A 15,222-nucleotide genomic window follows, 5' to 3' on the forward strand; every position below is an offset into this window, starting at 1 on the left:
TTTCAGGCAACAATAAAAATGTAATGGTAAATTTGACGATTATTGTTCCTGCTGGAGAGAGATCGAAGTTTTATCTAGAGGCTGTTTCCACTCATGCTAAAATAGCGCAGAGGATTAAGAGGCCTGCTGCAAAGAATGTGTCCATGTGTGTCCAGAGGTTTTCAGGAAACAATAAACATGTAAAGGTAACTTTGGTAAACAATGTTCCTGCTGGAGAGAGTTCGGAGTTTTATCTATTGGCTGTTTCCACTCATGCTAAAGTAGCACAGAGGATTAAGATACCTGCTTGAAAGAATGTGTTTGCGTGCTCAGAGGTTGCCAGGCAACAATAAATGCAAAGGAAACTTTGGCAATTAATGTTCCCGCTAGAGAGAGATCAGAGTTTTATCTAGTGGCTGTTTCCACTCATGCCAAAGTAACGCAGAGGATTAAGATGCCTGCTGCAAAGAACATGTCCATGTGTGTCCAGAGGTTTTCAGGAAACAATAAAAATGTAAAGGTAATTTATGCGATTGATCTTCCTGCTGGAGAGAGATCGGAGTTTTATCTAGTGGCAGTTTCCACTCATGCTAAAGTAGCACTGAAGATTAAGTGGCCTGCTGCAAAGAACATGTCCTTGTGTATTCAGAAGTTGTCAGGCAAAAATAAAAATGTAAAGGTAACTTTGGCGGATAATGTTCCTGCAGGAGAGAGATCGGAGTTTTATCTAGTGGCTATTTCCGCTCAAGCTAATGTAACACAGAGGATTAAGAGGCCTGCTGCAAAGAACATGTCCTTGTGTATCCAGAGTTTTTCAGGCAACAATAAAAATGTAATGGTAAATTTGACGATTATTGTTCCTGCTGGAGAGAGATCGAAGTTTTATCTAGAGGCTGTTTCCACTCATGCTAAAATAGCGCAGAGGATTAAGAGGCCTGCTGCAAAGAACGTGTCCATGTGTGTCCAGAGGTTTTCAGGAAACAATAAACATGTAAAGGTAACTTTGGTAAACAATGTTCCTGCTGGAGAGAGTTTGGAGTTTTATCTATTGGCTGTTTCCACTCATGCTAAAGTAGCACAGAGGATTAAGATACCTGCTTGAAAGAATGTGTTTGCGTGCTCAGAGGTTGCCAGGCAACAATAAATGCAAAGGAAACTTTGGCGATTAATGTTCCCGCTAGAGAGAGATCAGAGTTTTATCTAGTGGCTGTTTCCACTCATGCCAAAGTAGTGCAGAAGATTAAGAGGCCTGCTGCAAAGAACATGTCTTTGTGTATCCAGAGGTTTTCAGGGAACAACAAAAATGTAAAGGGAAATTTGACAATTATTGTTCCTGCTGGAGAGGGATCAGAGTTTTATCTAGTGGCTGTTTCCACTCATGTTAAAGTAACACAGAGGGTTAAGAGGTCTGCTGCAAAGAACATGTCCTTGTGTGTCCAGAGATTTTCAGGCAACAACAAAAATGTAAAGGTAACTTTGGCAATTAATGTTCATGCTGGAAAGAGATCTGTGTTTTGTCTGATGGCTGTTTCCACACATGCTAAAGTAGTGCAGGGCATTAAGAGGCCTGCTGTAAAGAACATGCCCTTGTGTGTCAAGAGGTTTTCAGGCATCAACAGAAATGTAAAGGTAAATTTGGTGATTAATGTTTTTGCAGGAAAGTGAATGCAAGCGACACAAACATGACAAAAAGGGCTCCCCTAAAGACAGCATCTCCTGGTTTTTTTAAAACACATGATACCCAAGTCAACGGGCGTTGCCCCCCACTGCATCACCAACAGTGGCATTGCTGCTGCTGCTGTTGGCCTCGGGAGTGCTCTCTGCCGCCATACATACCTCATGCTGTAGCCATGCACAGGAGAACCCAATGTGCCATGACGTTTGTAAACAGATAGTGTCTTCAAAAGTGAATCCAGCCTGAAGTATCTTTTGCAGCGAGTGCCTGAATATTATCTAAAGTGTTCTGAGGCCAACAGGGTACAGTAAGCGACTTATATATACACACTCCTCCAATCCAACAGGGCACAGGAAATGGGGCAGCGCCATGTGCCAGCGAGCAGTTAGGAGAGGGGGTAAACAAAAAGTAGTACATTAAAACAAACCATATGGTTATTTCTTTCGCATATGTCGCCCTAGGTGGGAAGGGTATGCCCAAACTTGGGACCCGTGCTCACTACACCACTGGATTCAAAGCAAGCCTGGCTGATGAAGGGTGATGGCCTGAAACCGGTCCCAGGATGCTTGTTTCCGGTCCAGGGAGGACCTGGCTTGGCAGTTCGAGCTGGACTGTTCCCATATGGAACAGGGTCAAGACTGATTTGCATATGGCTGGGTCCAAACTGGGGTGGGGTGGTGAGCAAAAGAATGATGGATTAAACCCAGATCCTTGTGACTGGGGGTGAATGTTTGCATTGTCCAGCATTCCTTCCATTAATTGTTTCTTTTGCGTACCTCCAATCCAACAGGGCACAGGAAATGGGGCAGCACCATGTGCCAGCGAGCAACGAGGAGAGGGGGTAAACAAAAAGTAGTACAGTAAAACAAACCATATGGTTAAAAATGAACGGATCCATGTAGCATGGGCAGTCGCCAGGGCGGGAACAAAACAGCCACAAGGTGGGACAAATGTACACTATTCACCAACAAAGCCATTGGATTTTGTAAAGGCAGACCAAGCAACCAATTAAAACGCAGTGGGCGTGTCGAAGTCCCTAGAGGGATTACAGCATGCCTCGCAGAGCAGCGCATGCGTGCTGTCTCTAGGCTTGACATAACAATGCACTGGCAGATATTACCTCATCGATTTGTTGTTCATCAGTCCTCAGTGGCGGACATGTTGCTGTCCAAACTTTCCTAACAGAACACACATAATATGTAAAGCAAGCATTCTTCTAAAATGTCGGAGATGATCGAAAAGAAGTAGAAAAAGTATACTTGATTTTATTTTAATTTTGAACCAAAAGTACACTGCAATACCAATATAGTCTAACGCCTGGAACTCCAGTTTCTACATAAGGTTGCAAGTCTTTATTTCTAGCCCTAGAAATGGAAATTACATCTAAGTAGGGATCTCTTGAATCTGTTATTTACAGGTTATTATTTGAGCTTGCAGATTGGGACAGATAACATCATTGTGTATAAGTATCTCCGATGAAAGATACAGATAACATTAATGTGTATAAAGAGCCATGATGCAAGATGCTCTCCTTCAAAATCAAGGGACTAACTTAGGCCTTTGGTGACCGAGATACCATTGCCCAGCCAGGGGGATGGTGGTGATTTTTGTGATTTGAGCAAAGGAGGTACATAATACTTCTTCTATTCTGCTACTAATACTACAAAACCCAAGTCCATGATTTTAAAATATTTTCACAGTAAATACATTTCATTTCATTTAATTTCTAAGTTCTCTGGAGAAAACTCACATCTAAGTGAATTTATCAAAATACCTTAATATCTGTTGACATGAAACACTAAGGGCTTGATTACAAGATTGGCGGTATGGCAGCTGGCCGCCATGCCAGCGCCCCGCTGCCACACCACCAAACTCGTCCACTCACCACCCACCAAATTATGAGTTGTCTCCTGGTCTGGCAGGAGGTGATTTGGCAGTCCCACGGTGGTGCCATGCTAAGGATCATATGTGAGCCTAAGCAAGGCATTGCCATGGGACCATCGAAGCATGTTCGTGCATGACATGGACTGTGAGGTCCATGCCGTGCAGGAACTGGGGGTGCATGCATACACTGAGGCACATGGTGTGTCTCCCTGCATGCATCCCCTGTCCCAGAGATAACAGGGGGCCCCCTCAGTTTCCTCACCACCACACTTTTCAGTGTCTCACCGCCATGAAAACTGTGATGGTGAGGAAACTCATAATATGCTTGCTGCAAGACCGCCAAGGAATCATGGATCCCAGGGTCCTATGGTGGTCCGGCTGCCAAACTCATAATATGTGGTCAGACCGGCAGCGCAGCAGTAGTCGCACCACCAACGTGTGAGCCAAACTCGTAATTAGGCCCTAAGTTGTCGATGTCTCCTTTCTCCAAAGTGCACAAAACTAATTGCTTTATAGTTATACCACTATATGACCTCGCTTTTCATTCTGTGTTCTAACAACTTCAGTCCTGTTTTTTTCCATTAAAGAACATCCTGCAAGAGGGCCAGCAAAGTTTCTGTTTTTTCTTGTATTGTACTGCTCCTGTATTTTATCATAGTTAACAAAGATAATTATTTTTGAACATTTTGCCACAATTCTTGCCTTTTAGAACAAGCAATGACCATATGTTCCCATGTCACTTTTTCATTACAACAAGGACATTTTGGATTGGAATCTGGGGAGCAGGACTGAATTTCCACTGAGTAAAGTACAACCTAAATAAAGTGAAGAATGATTTATGATGGTAATTAAAACATTTGATTAAATTATGTATTTTCTCACATTCGTAACTTAACTCTCAGGGGCTGATTATGATGGTGGTCAGACTGCATTCTGCAGCCCTGTCTGAAGGGGTCGGACCGCCGCGGTCTCATTTTAAGCCGTCGGTCTGACGACCAGATTGCGATACATGCTTCCTGTACTCCGACCGACTGCTGAAAGACCCTTGACTCCAACAGCTTTTCTCTGACCTCCGAGATGGCATTCAGAGAAAAACCTTTTTCCATCATATTCATAAAATTTTTTTGTGTTGTAATTCTTTATTAACATTTTTAACATTTTGCAAGAGATTACATATTGAAAGCAATAGCATCGGCAACACATTTACAATTGCCGGATAAACAGTTTAACGAGAAACTTGCATGACTTGTGCCTCTTAGTGGCTGAAAGAAATATTCATTCATTAGTGTGGGTCAGGGGAGGAGAGGGGAGAAGGGAGGGGGGAAAGTCCCGTGGCCTGATAGGCATGCCGGTGTTAGCAAATTCTGTGTTGGCCGGATACGTGGAGTCCTAGGGGCAGCGGTTCGTTCATCGGGTTGGGGCCCATGTATGTGCCTGATGCCGTCTATGAATCGGGTGCATCCGCTTGTGACTCAGGGGGCGGCTCTTCCTGCTCCTGTGTGTAGCTACTGTGCCTGGTGGGGGGGCATGGCTCGGAAGGGGGTTACAATTCACTTCCTACTGTGAGTTCTTTTCTCAGCATCTGTGCGGAGCATCGGTGGTGGTGTGTTTGTGTTGCTGCATTGCTGCGGTACCAGGGGGAGAGGGATGGGGGGAGTGAGGGCAGGGGGGATGTTAGGTGGGTGAGAAGAGGGGAAGGGAGGTGTCCAAAGCATGCGGGGGAATGAGAAGGATCATTGGAATATGTGTCTGAGGGTGCATGGTAGCTGGGGATGTCGAGGATGCAGAGTATGGGGTGCAGAGCAGTCCTTGTGTGCCAATAGGAGAGAGATGGGGAGGGGGATTGAGCTTTATGTAAGGTTGCCTGAATGCTGATGGGGGTGTCCTCTAAGGCGGGGTGCCGCTGCTCTTGTTTTGATTTACAGGACGCCAGCTGACGTCATTGCCCCTGCATGGGCCAGGTTATCTGATGTGGGGCTCTCGTCATTGCTGTGCGTAGGAAGGGTGCCCATACCTGGAGAAACAGGTCAGCCTGGTCCTGAAGATTGTAAATGACTCGCTCGTGGGAGGCTGTGTGTATAATTGCTACTAACCATGCCTCCTGCGACGGCGGAGTCGGTGATCTCTACTGTTGCAGTATGCATATTTTGGCTGTGACTAATGCTATGTGAAAGAGGTGGTTTTGAAAGCTCTGGGGAGTGCCGCTGATCATGCAGGCAGGATAGTGGCGAGTGTACGTGGAGGTGCAGGGGCATTGTGGTATGTAGGACCTGGCCCACGTAGGCCCAGAAGGGTTGCACTGTCGGGCATTCACATATAATGTGGGTCGTGTCGCAGCCGGTGTCTGCGCATCTCCAGCAGAAGGCATGTGGGAGCACCCCTGCTCTATGCAGTTTTGTCTGTGACCAGTGCCAATCGTGTAGGGTTTTAAATACGCAGATTTTCAGTCTTGCCTTCTGGGTGCCCCAGTCCAGGTCATCTGCGATCTCTGCCCACTCATCATCCTCATAGGAGACTGATAGCCGGGTTTGCCATCTGGTGCGGAGTTCTCGCGGTAGGGGTTGCGAGAATAAGTGGGATGTGAGTTCTCCATACAGGCCAGACGTCAACCCCTTGTGTTTCCCCCACGTGTGCAGATACACTAGCACTGGCGAGGTCTGTAGCGACCAAGTACACGGTCCTAAACGTTTCTTTAGGCAGTGCTGCAGTTGCATGTATTTCCAGGATTGCTGCTCCGAGAGGCAACACTCCTCCCTTAATTGCACAAATGCCTTGAGGTCATCGTCATGGAGGAGCTAGTCCAAGGTGTGGATGCCTGCTGCCTTCCACAGGGGCCAGGACAGTGTTTGCTCATCAATGTGTATGCCTGCATTTCCCCACAGGGGGGCTTTCCCATGGAGTCGTAGGTTCAAGCCCAGCAGTTGGTGCGCCCGTTGCCAGGTCCTGTGCATGGCTGATAGTACTGGATTGGTAGGGTTGTGAAGGATTGGTCCCTGTCCCATACAGGGCAGAGAGGCCTGCCTCTGTAGACAACAGGTGCCTTTCTATATGTACCCATTGCAGCACGTCAGGGGTTCTTGTTAGCATGTACACCATTTATGTATAGCTGCAGTGCAAGGGCAAAGTGATCCACCAATGGGAGGCTGAGTTCTCCATAAGAAGTTTCAGCATGGCCAGACGGGGCCTCTCTGAGCCCCACACAAAGGATTTTATCCTGGAGTCTATTAAGCATTGCGTGGCCAGAGGTACCTGGAGGGGGAGCATGCCAAGGGTATATACAAAGCGCGGGAGAGTGACCATTCGCACAGCTTGTACTCTACCCCACATGAAGAGCCCCAGCGCCTTCCATTTTTCAAAGTCGTGTTGCATCTGGGTGAGCAGGGGGCTTAGGTTATCTGCATCCATCCCTTTGTTCACCAAAACTCCCAAGTATTTGAGACGCGAGGGTTGCCAATGGAAGGGAAACATGTGTATGGCTGCATTCGTGGTCCCATCTGCGATGAGCAGTGCTTTGCTTTTGTCCCAGTTTATTTTGTAGCTGGAAAAGGAGGAGAAATCATCTAGAATTTGGAACAGAGACAGCAGGGAACGGGGTAGATCCGTGAGAGTAAGCAGTATGTCGTCTTTTCCGTACAGGTAGAGTTTAGATTCTTCCGTCGGGAGGCATATGCCTGTAACATTGGCCGCTTGATGGATTGTGGCTGCTAGTGGCTCCATAGCCAAGAGAAAGAGGAGTGGGGAGAGGGGGCACCCTTGACGTATTCCCCTGTGGATCGGGAACGGATCTGATACAAAGCCCCCACAGTTCACCTGTGCAGTGGGGTTATTGTATAGCAGTCACACTTTGGCTATGAACTGGTCCCCCAGACTGAATCGTTCCAGTACTTTCAAAAGGTATTCCCATAGATGCGAGCAAACGCCTTCTCCGCATCGAGTGATAATGCCAGTGCGTCATTTTGAAGGCATTTGGCACACCTTAATGTGTGGGCTAGAGTGCACAGGTGGTTCCTATAGGAGTGTCCAGGTATGAATCCCACTTGCGTATGGTGAACCAGGGAGGCTAAGACTTCCTTCCCAGGCTTGGGTAGGACTGCAATCACTGCTATCTTAGACAGGGGACCTAGAGAGGCCTTGAGTTCCACCTCTTGAAATGCAGCTTGCAGAGTGTCATCTGCCCCTTCTCTTGCCCATTGAAAAAACTCAGCTGGGAAGCCGTCTTCACCCGGGGCCTTGTGGTAGAGTAAACTGGCTATCACGTGCAGGAGCTCCTCCTTGCTAATCTCTCCTTCAAGAAGTTCTCTGCCTTTGTCCGGAAGGCGGGGGAGGGCCACCCCTGTGAGGAAGGTAGCCAGCTTGTCCTCGTCAGCCTGTGTCCCCGGGGTGTAGAGAGACTTGTAATACAGAGCAAATTCTTTCACAATATCCTGGGGTGGGGTGAGTGTGGCGCCTCTGGCTGACTGTATAGCCGGTATGGCCATGGTAGCTTCCCTTTGGCGTAGCTGTGCCGCCAAGAGTCTCCCTGCCTTTTCCCCCTGCTCGTAGTGTCTTCCTTTCATCCTTTGTAGGGCGTACTTTGCCTTCGAAGTAAAAAGGCAGTTCAACGCCATCTGGGCCTGCTTCAAAGATTTGCGATGCTGTAGGGTTGATTTTGCTGTGTATAATTGGGTATAGGACCTTTTCCAGCTCTTTCTGTCGGTCAGATATTTTCCTGTTGGCTTGTGCTGCGTCCTGCATAAGCGGGCCCCAAATGGTAGCTTTTCCTGCGGTGCAGAGGATCCTGCTCGAGTCCACGGACCCTTGATTGGTGGAGAGGTAGCCATGAAGGTGTGTCCGCAGTTGGGATTTACCCTTGGGGGTCCAGTGGCGCTGAATGTTGAAGCGCCAGGGCTTGCAGCCCGGTCTGGCCAGTCCTAATTCCAGTGATAAAAGGACCAGGGAGTGATCTGAAAGTGCTGCTTCCAGGATGTGGGAATCTTGGACCAGCTGCACCGCTCTCTGGGACATCAGAAAGTAGTGTAGGTGAGACAGCATGCTATGGGTGGGGGGTAAAAGTATATTCTGCATTGGCCGGGTGGCAAAAGCGCCAGTGATCTACCAGTCTGTTATCAGCCAGTATGGTGCCTATCAGGGCCCTGTCCGTGGCATTGCCCCTGTCGAGGGGGCCAGTTCTATCCATAACTGGGTTTCTTACCAGGTTCCAGTATCCGCCTTTAAAGTACTGCGAGGCACCCATTTCCACTAATAAGCAGTTCAATTGGAAAAGGAATGTTTTTTGTTTCCGTTGGGGCATAGACTGATCCCACGCAAACATGAGCTTCCCCTATTTGCAGATTGGCGAGCTTGTTTCATCTGTCTGGGTCCATTCATGTCTTTGACACCGTGGCCGGAAGAGATTTGTGGATGGGGATCGAAACATCACATTTGCGGGTGGGACTCGTGTCTGGGGCGCTCCCCCTTGCACACTGCTGTGAATCACCTTTCCCACTCAGTCCCTGTGCAACTCCAGTGCATCTAGGTGCATTACCTGGAGTAATGCCATGTCCACCGCTTTGATTGGAGATAAAAAAGTACTTTTTCCCTTTTGATGTAGTGTGTGAGTCCATGGACATTCCATGTTATTGCGCGGAGAGGGTGGGTGTTGTTCATGCTGGGGAAGCCAAGGGGGGAGTTTGTGTCAAGTGTACACTGAAAATGTGTTTAAGGGTCATCAGCGTTGTGGGGGGCGCGCGAGGTCTTGATGGTGCTGTAAGGACGGAGGAGGGGAGACGGTGGGTGGTGAGAAAATGTACGTGGGTGATGGGTGCAGGGCCCTGGCACAAAGCAAAGGTATTGCAGCTCAGTTGGGCAGTTGTGGCCGGTGGCTCGGGTGTAGGTCACGTGGAGGGTATTCCGGTTTGCTAGGGGGCTTAGGGTGGTGGGGGGCAACTAGGAATGAGGGCCTGTAGGCTGCCGTGCAGCAGCACTGGAGGTCCTAAGCTTTCAACCACGGGTCTGGGATCACTGGAGCACCGCTGCGAGGAGGGGGCTCCGTCGGGAGGACGGGCGATGGCTAGGGCAGAACGGAAGAGTATATATGTCCTGTGGACCGGTGTGTGTGCAGTATTGGCTTTTGGCATGGGGAGGTACGTCATGTTGTAGCATGGTAGCACGCTGGTCCCGCCCAGGAGTATAAGGAAGGGTTACATGCCTGCTGCAGGTGGGGTTGGGTTAGAGGTAGTGACGTCAGTTGCATCAATTACATTGTACATAGCAAACATAGCAAAGGCCTAATGGGCCATATCTGCGGATAACATATACTGTATACATCGCTGTTTGAGTTTTTAACATAGCTAGCACAAGTAACACAGTGATCAAAATGGTAGCGATCCTCAGCTGTCCGGTTGCTAGATGTCTTCTTTCTTCTCAGCGTATTGTCCGCCCCCGCTTGTCTGTGGCGTTGGTGGCCCTGGCTGGAGCCATTGCTATAACCGAGACTCTAACGGTAACTGTGAGTGGTCCCTCTTCCTTCTCATTCTGCATTTGAGATGGGCTTTAAGGGGGAGGAGCACTTGTCTCTGTGTTGTTCCTGTGTAAAGGTGGGCACCGTTTGGTGGGCCGAGGCCTTGTCCTCATGAGTGAGGGTGGATCTTTCAAGTTCCCTGCCACGATGCCGGGAGCCACTGGTGTTCTGCCGCCTGTTGCCTGACATCTGCTGGGAGGGTCCAAGGCCGGGTTGTGCCTGTACGGTAATGGTATGGTGTGTGTCCATGTCCTGTGGTCTCATGCTGTCCAGGAAGAGGCATAGGTCCTCGGGGTCATAGAAGTCCTTGGAGTACCCATCCTTGGTGATGCGGAAGCAGGCAGGCTCGAATAGACCATACTTGATGTTCATTTGTCGCAGCTGGGGCCTCATGGAGAGGAATGCTTTTCGTCGGTCGTTGCCTTGCGGATGCCTTGCCCATCATATGTGAATGGACCTTGGGCACGTGCTGCAGCCAACAGCTGCCTCGTCTGTTTGTGCCTTAGGAAGCAGGCGGTGCGGGGTCATGGGCACGTTTCAGTCTTTACGTGGAGGGCTGATGCGATGTGTATGCAGTATTTGCAGTCGTGGGTTAACGGTGATGCCAACCAGTTTCGGGAGAGTTTCGCGTAGTAATGCTTTGGCGTGCTGACATTCGATTTTCTCCGGAAAGCCAAAGAAGAGGACGTTATCCCTCCTTCTGCGGTCTTCCAGGTCGATCAACTTGCTGAGGAGGAATAGTAGCTCCTGGTCCCTGCCTTGCACTGAGTCGAGGTGGCCCTCTACTGTCGTTAGCCAGTGATCCAGCCCCTCTGTCCTTGTGTGGAACACCGCACTGTCAGTCTTGATCGACTTTGCCTCTACCACCAGAGAGGATATGTTAGTGTCCATCCCTTCCAGTCGTCGCCTGACAGTTGAGATATCCTACAGGATGAGGTCCATGGTCTCACCTTGAGCAGAGGCTGTAGTGGCCTGGGATAGACCGCTTGCGGTGGTGGTTTCTTTCAAGCTGGGAATGCCACCTCCTCCACCCAGAGCTCGTCTCACAGCAGAGCCCTTGGTTCAGGTAGCCATCTTTCCTCGTGGCCAGACCAAGCCCCCCATATTCATACATATGTTTTTGATTATAGATACTCCTGCAGAAGGGCTACTGTTAGAGCCTGAAATGCATTGGGATATACTTAACAGTTAGTCTTCAAAGACTATCAAGTTTAGCCACTATGTGAAAAGCATTCTCAAAACAATTACGTCTTTGAAATGAAAGCGACTTGTTGGAAGACAGCATTCACGCGTGTTTTTTGCATAGAATTTTCTATTGCAATATTATTATGTTTATGCATGATTGACAAATTGTTTAATTGTTGAAGCTTACCGATTCATGTTACTATCATTGTTTAAACCTGTCAGGGGATAGAGTAGTGCACACTGTGTCTAGAGCACATGTCCTAGGTACTTTCTTCACTTTTAGCTAGGGACAAGGGTGGAGACCCCTCGCAGAGTGCACACAAATCCTAATAAACTATATTACTTGTTTAAACCAGTAGATTATTTTGAATCATATTGGAGTGCAACACAACACCTTTATTTCTATAGTCAGAGAACAACAGCACCCATAGGGCAATACATTGATCTCCTACCGCCATCCAGATTATGATGCGGGTTTCCAATGAGCCAACTGTGGCGGTCCAACCACCTACCTCAAGTCGTCAGAAACAATGGAAAAAAGGGGTGCATACTCAGCCAATACCCCTTCTTCCCTGCGGTCTCCAGCATGGATCCCTTTCTCAAGGTCGCCCTACACCTTAGCAGTTGAAACCCGGAGGTAGACGGTGTTGTGGGGGTGGAATACAGGTAAGTCCTCATTTGTCATGTATCCCCATTGACTGGACTGTGCACATCTCGCAACACTCCAGCAATGGAGTAAGTGGTGCACAAGGCATGCCCCCCCCATATGCCATGCATGTGTGTACAACTGCACATGTTTCCTATGCATTTGTACCCACTTGCAGCAACATGTCTGGAAAGCAGGGCTCCGCTGACAATGAGACCTCTGTGGTAGCAGCGGTCGCATCGTATTAGGGCGGGCTGAGCATTCCCGGCCTCGGCGGTCTTAATCAGGCAGTCTGACAGGCGGTCTGACCGGCATCATAATCAGCCCTCAGTTGCTTCAGATTCGGACCATTTCCTTACATTTTTTTAAACTGCTCCTATTTTGAAAATCCTTTAAAAGACAAGTGACATTTTCTAATGTTTGAGAGTATCACTGACACAATATTGTGGTAAACAATATCATGACCAAAAATATTGTTTACCACAATATTGTGGTCTTATAATGGTAAGGCCTAAAATATATGGAAAAAAAATCATTGGCACTATTATCATCCCCAAAAGTACAAATATATTGGTTTTTCAATATAACTAGAGTTTTAAGTAGTAAATGTTAAATATTTTAACATATAAATGTAAAATAATGTAAATTAAATAAATTCAACTAATATTTAATACTATATATAACTCTTTATGGTTGTTTGTGTGTGTGTGTGTATCTATCTATACACACATCCACATATGTGTAACATAATTAATACAAAATATTTATTTTACACTATATAATATTTAGTACAATATTTTATATTTATCATTACGAATATATGTATATACGTATATATGTTCAGGAAATCACGAAACTACCCGTCCGGCAGCAGCAGGCATCCACAGCACCCCAATCAGGACTCGAAGCAGATTTAAATTATTTTATAATTTATTCCATCACCAAGGTAGGGGATACAAACGGTCTATGCGTTTCGGCGATGTGCCTTCGACTGGACCATATACGTATATATGTATGTATATATATATGTATATATATATATATATTCACTGAAAAAAACATAGGTTTCAGGCCTGATATAGTTAGAAATTAGCATTTAAAAAACCTTTGAAATTCACTGAAAAAACCATAGGTTTCAGGCCTGATATAGTTAGGAATTAGCATTTAAAAAACCTTTGAAATTCACTGAAAAAACCATAGGTTTCAGGCCTGATATAGTTAGGAATTTGCATTTAAAAAACCTTAGAAATTCACTGAAAAAACAATAGGTTTTAGGGGTGTTATAGTTAGCTGGATATTTCACTCAAACAAAACCATTGAAATTCCTCCAATATAGTTAGTTGTACTAACTACATCTCGTGCGCCTGCAATCCACTGCTGATGATGTCACATATTACATCATTCATGACATGGTCAGTGACATCACTGATGACATCTCAAATGACATCACTGATGACATCATCCACGTGACAATCAGATACACATCATCATACACTAGTATAACCTTTCATCACTCATTGTAAAATACAGAGTGCCAGATTTAAAACCATTGACACACCAATACAAGTTTTTAAACACCCATTCAGTGATTCCTAGATCTATACACACATCTAATCATTTACCTATAGATTCACTCTTACATGCTGTCAATGATCAATAGAACACTATCAAATATACTTATACACCTATATCGACATTACACACCAGCACACATCCTAATCACTTATGAAGTCATCCTACTCACTTATGCAAACAATGGATCATACTTACTTTTACTTAGCTATACACTTATAAAAACACCACTTCATCTATTCATATAGATAATAACTCATACTTAGTGTGTTATAAAAACACTATTACAAGTATACAGTTATCCATACAGTCACTCATACAATCACTGAGTCTTATGTATACTTATTTATATACAACTGACACATACAATGGCTTTTATTTTTCTAGTTTGTTGGACATGTACCATTAAGACATATATTGGCTCATCACCACACCCATAAAGATATTCACTCACCCAAACAACTGTTATAACATGTAGTTTTAACTTCATATACCTACTGAATCAACTGTTCACACATCTTTGGGCTGTCACCCCCCCCCCCCCCACCAAACCACACACACATTCACTCTCCCATACAAATACTCAGTTAACTAATCTATAACTAATATAGATTTTCAAATAGCTAGTAACCAACTGGTGCAGCAGTTTACACAACAACTGACAAAGTGATACAGATATTCACACAGTTTAGTCACTATCCAATGTATTTAGTGAGACACTATACATCAGTCAAGTAAACAGTCAATCACACTGCTACTAAATGTTCCATTCAGAAATTTATATTTATATATCCACTCATTCTTCAGTGCAAATTGCTATATATATAATACATATTTAAATAACGAACCAAACCACATTCACTGGATGATGTCATCAGTGATGTCATCAGTGATGTCATTTGATATGTCATCAGTGATGTTACTGACCATGTCATAAATGATGTAATATGTGACATCATCAGCAGTGGATTGCGGGCACGCGAGATGTAGTTAGTACAACTAACTATATCGGAGGAATTTCAATGGTTTTGTTCGAGTGAAATGTCCAGCTAACTATAACACCCCTAAAACCTTTTGTTTTTTCAGTGAATTTCTAAGGTTTTTTAAATGCTAATTCCTAACTATATCAGGCCTGAAACCTATGGTTTTTTCAGTGAATTTCAAAGGTTTTTTAAATGCTAATTCCTAATTATATCAGGCCTGAAACCTATGGTTTTTTCAGTGAATTTCAAAGGTTTTTTAAATGCTAATTCCTAACTATATCAGGCCTGAAACCTATGGTTTTTTCAGTGAATTTCAATGGTTTTGTAATTGACAATTTTTAATGTATTAATTGTTATACTGATTTTTTTATACAGATTTTCTACATTTTTTAAACTATTTAGTTTTAGATATTTTTTTAATTACATTATAATTACATTATGCATTACAGTACAAAATATACTTTCTCAGAATGAATTACTTTAGTTTAAATACTTTGCAAATAGGCAATAGACTTTTAAGTACAGTAGTTACAGTTGTTGCAATGGGCAACACAATTTCAAACACAATGCAACATTGAGCTCAAAGTGAATTTCTAGTCAAATGCAATTAGTTACTTTATGGATTACTTTGCTAACCACAGGACTGGATCCTAGATTCAGTCCTTGGACATCTCCTGTAAACAGTTGAGTTAAAGCGTTTTGGTTACAGTAGTGATTTTTAAGGAATATTATTGTATTTTAAAAGTTGACACAAATTTTTTTCACATAGAATCACAAATGTTATCCTATGGCAGAAAAT

This window comes from Triturus cristatus, chromosome 7 (genome assembly GCF_964204655.1).
Source record: "Triturus cristatus chromosome 7, aTriCri1.1, whole genome shotgun sequence".
NCBI lineage: Eukaryota > Metazoa > Chordata > Amphibia > Caudata > Salamandridae > Triturus > Triturus cristatus.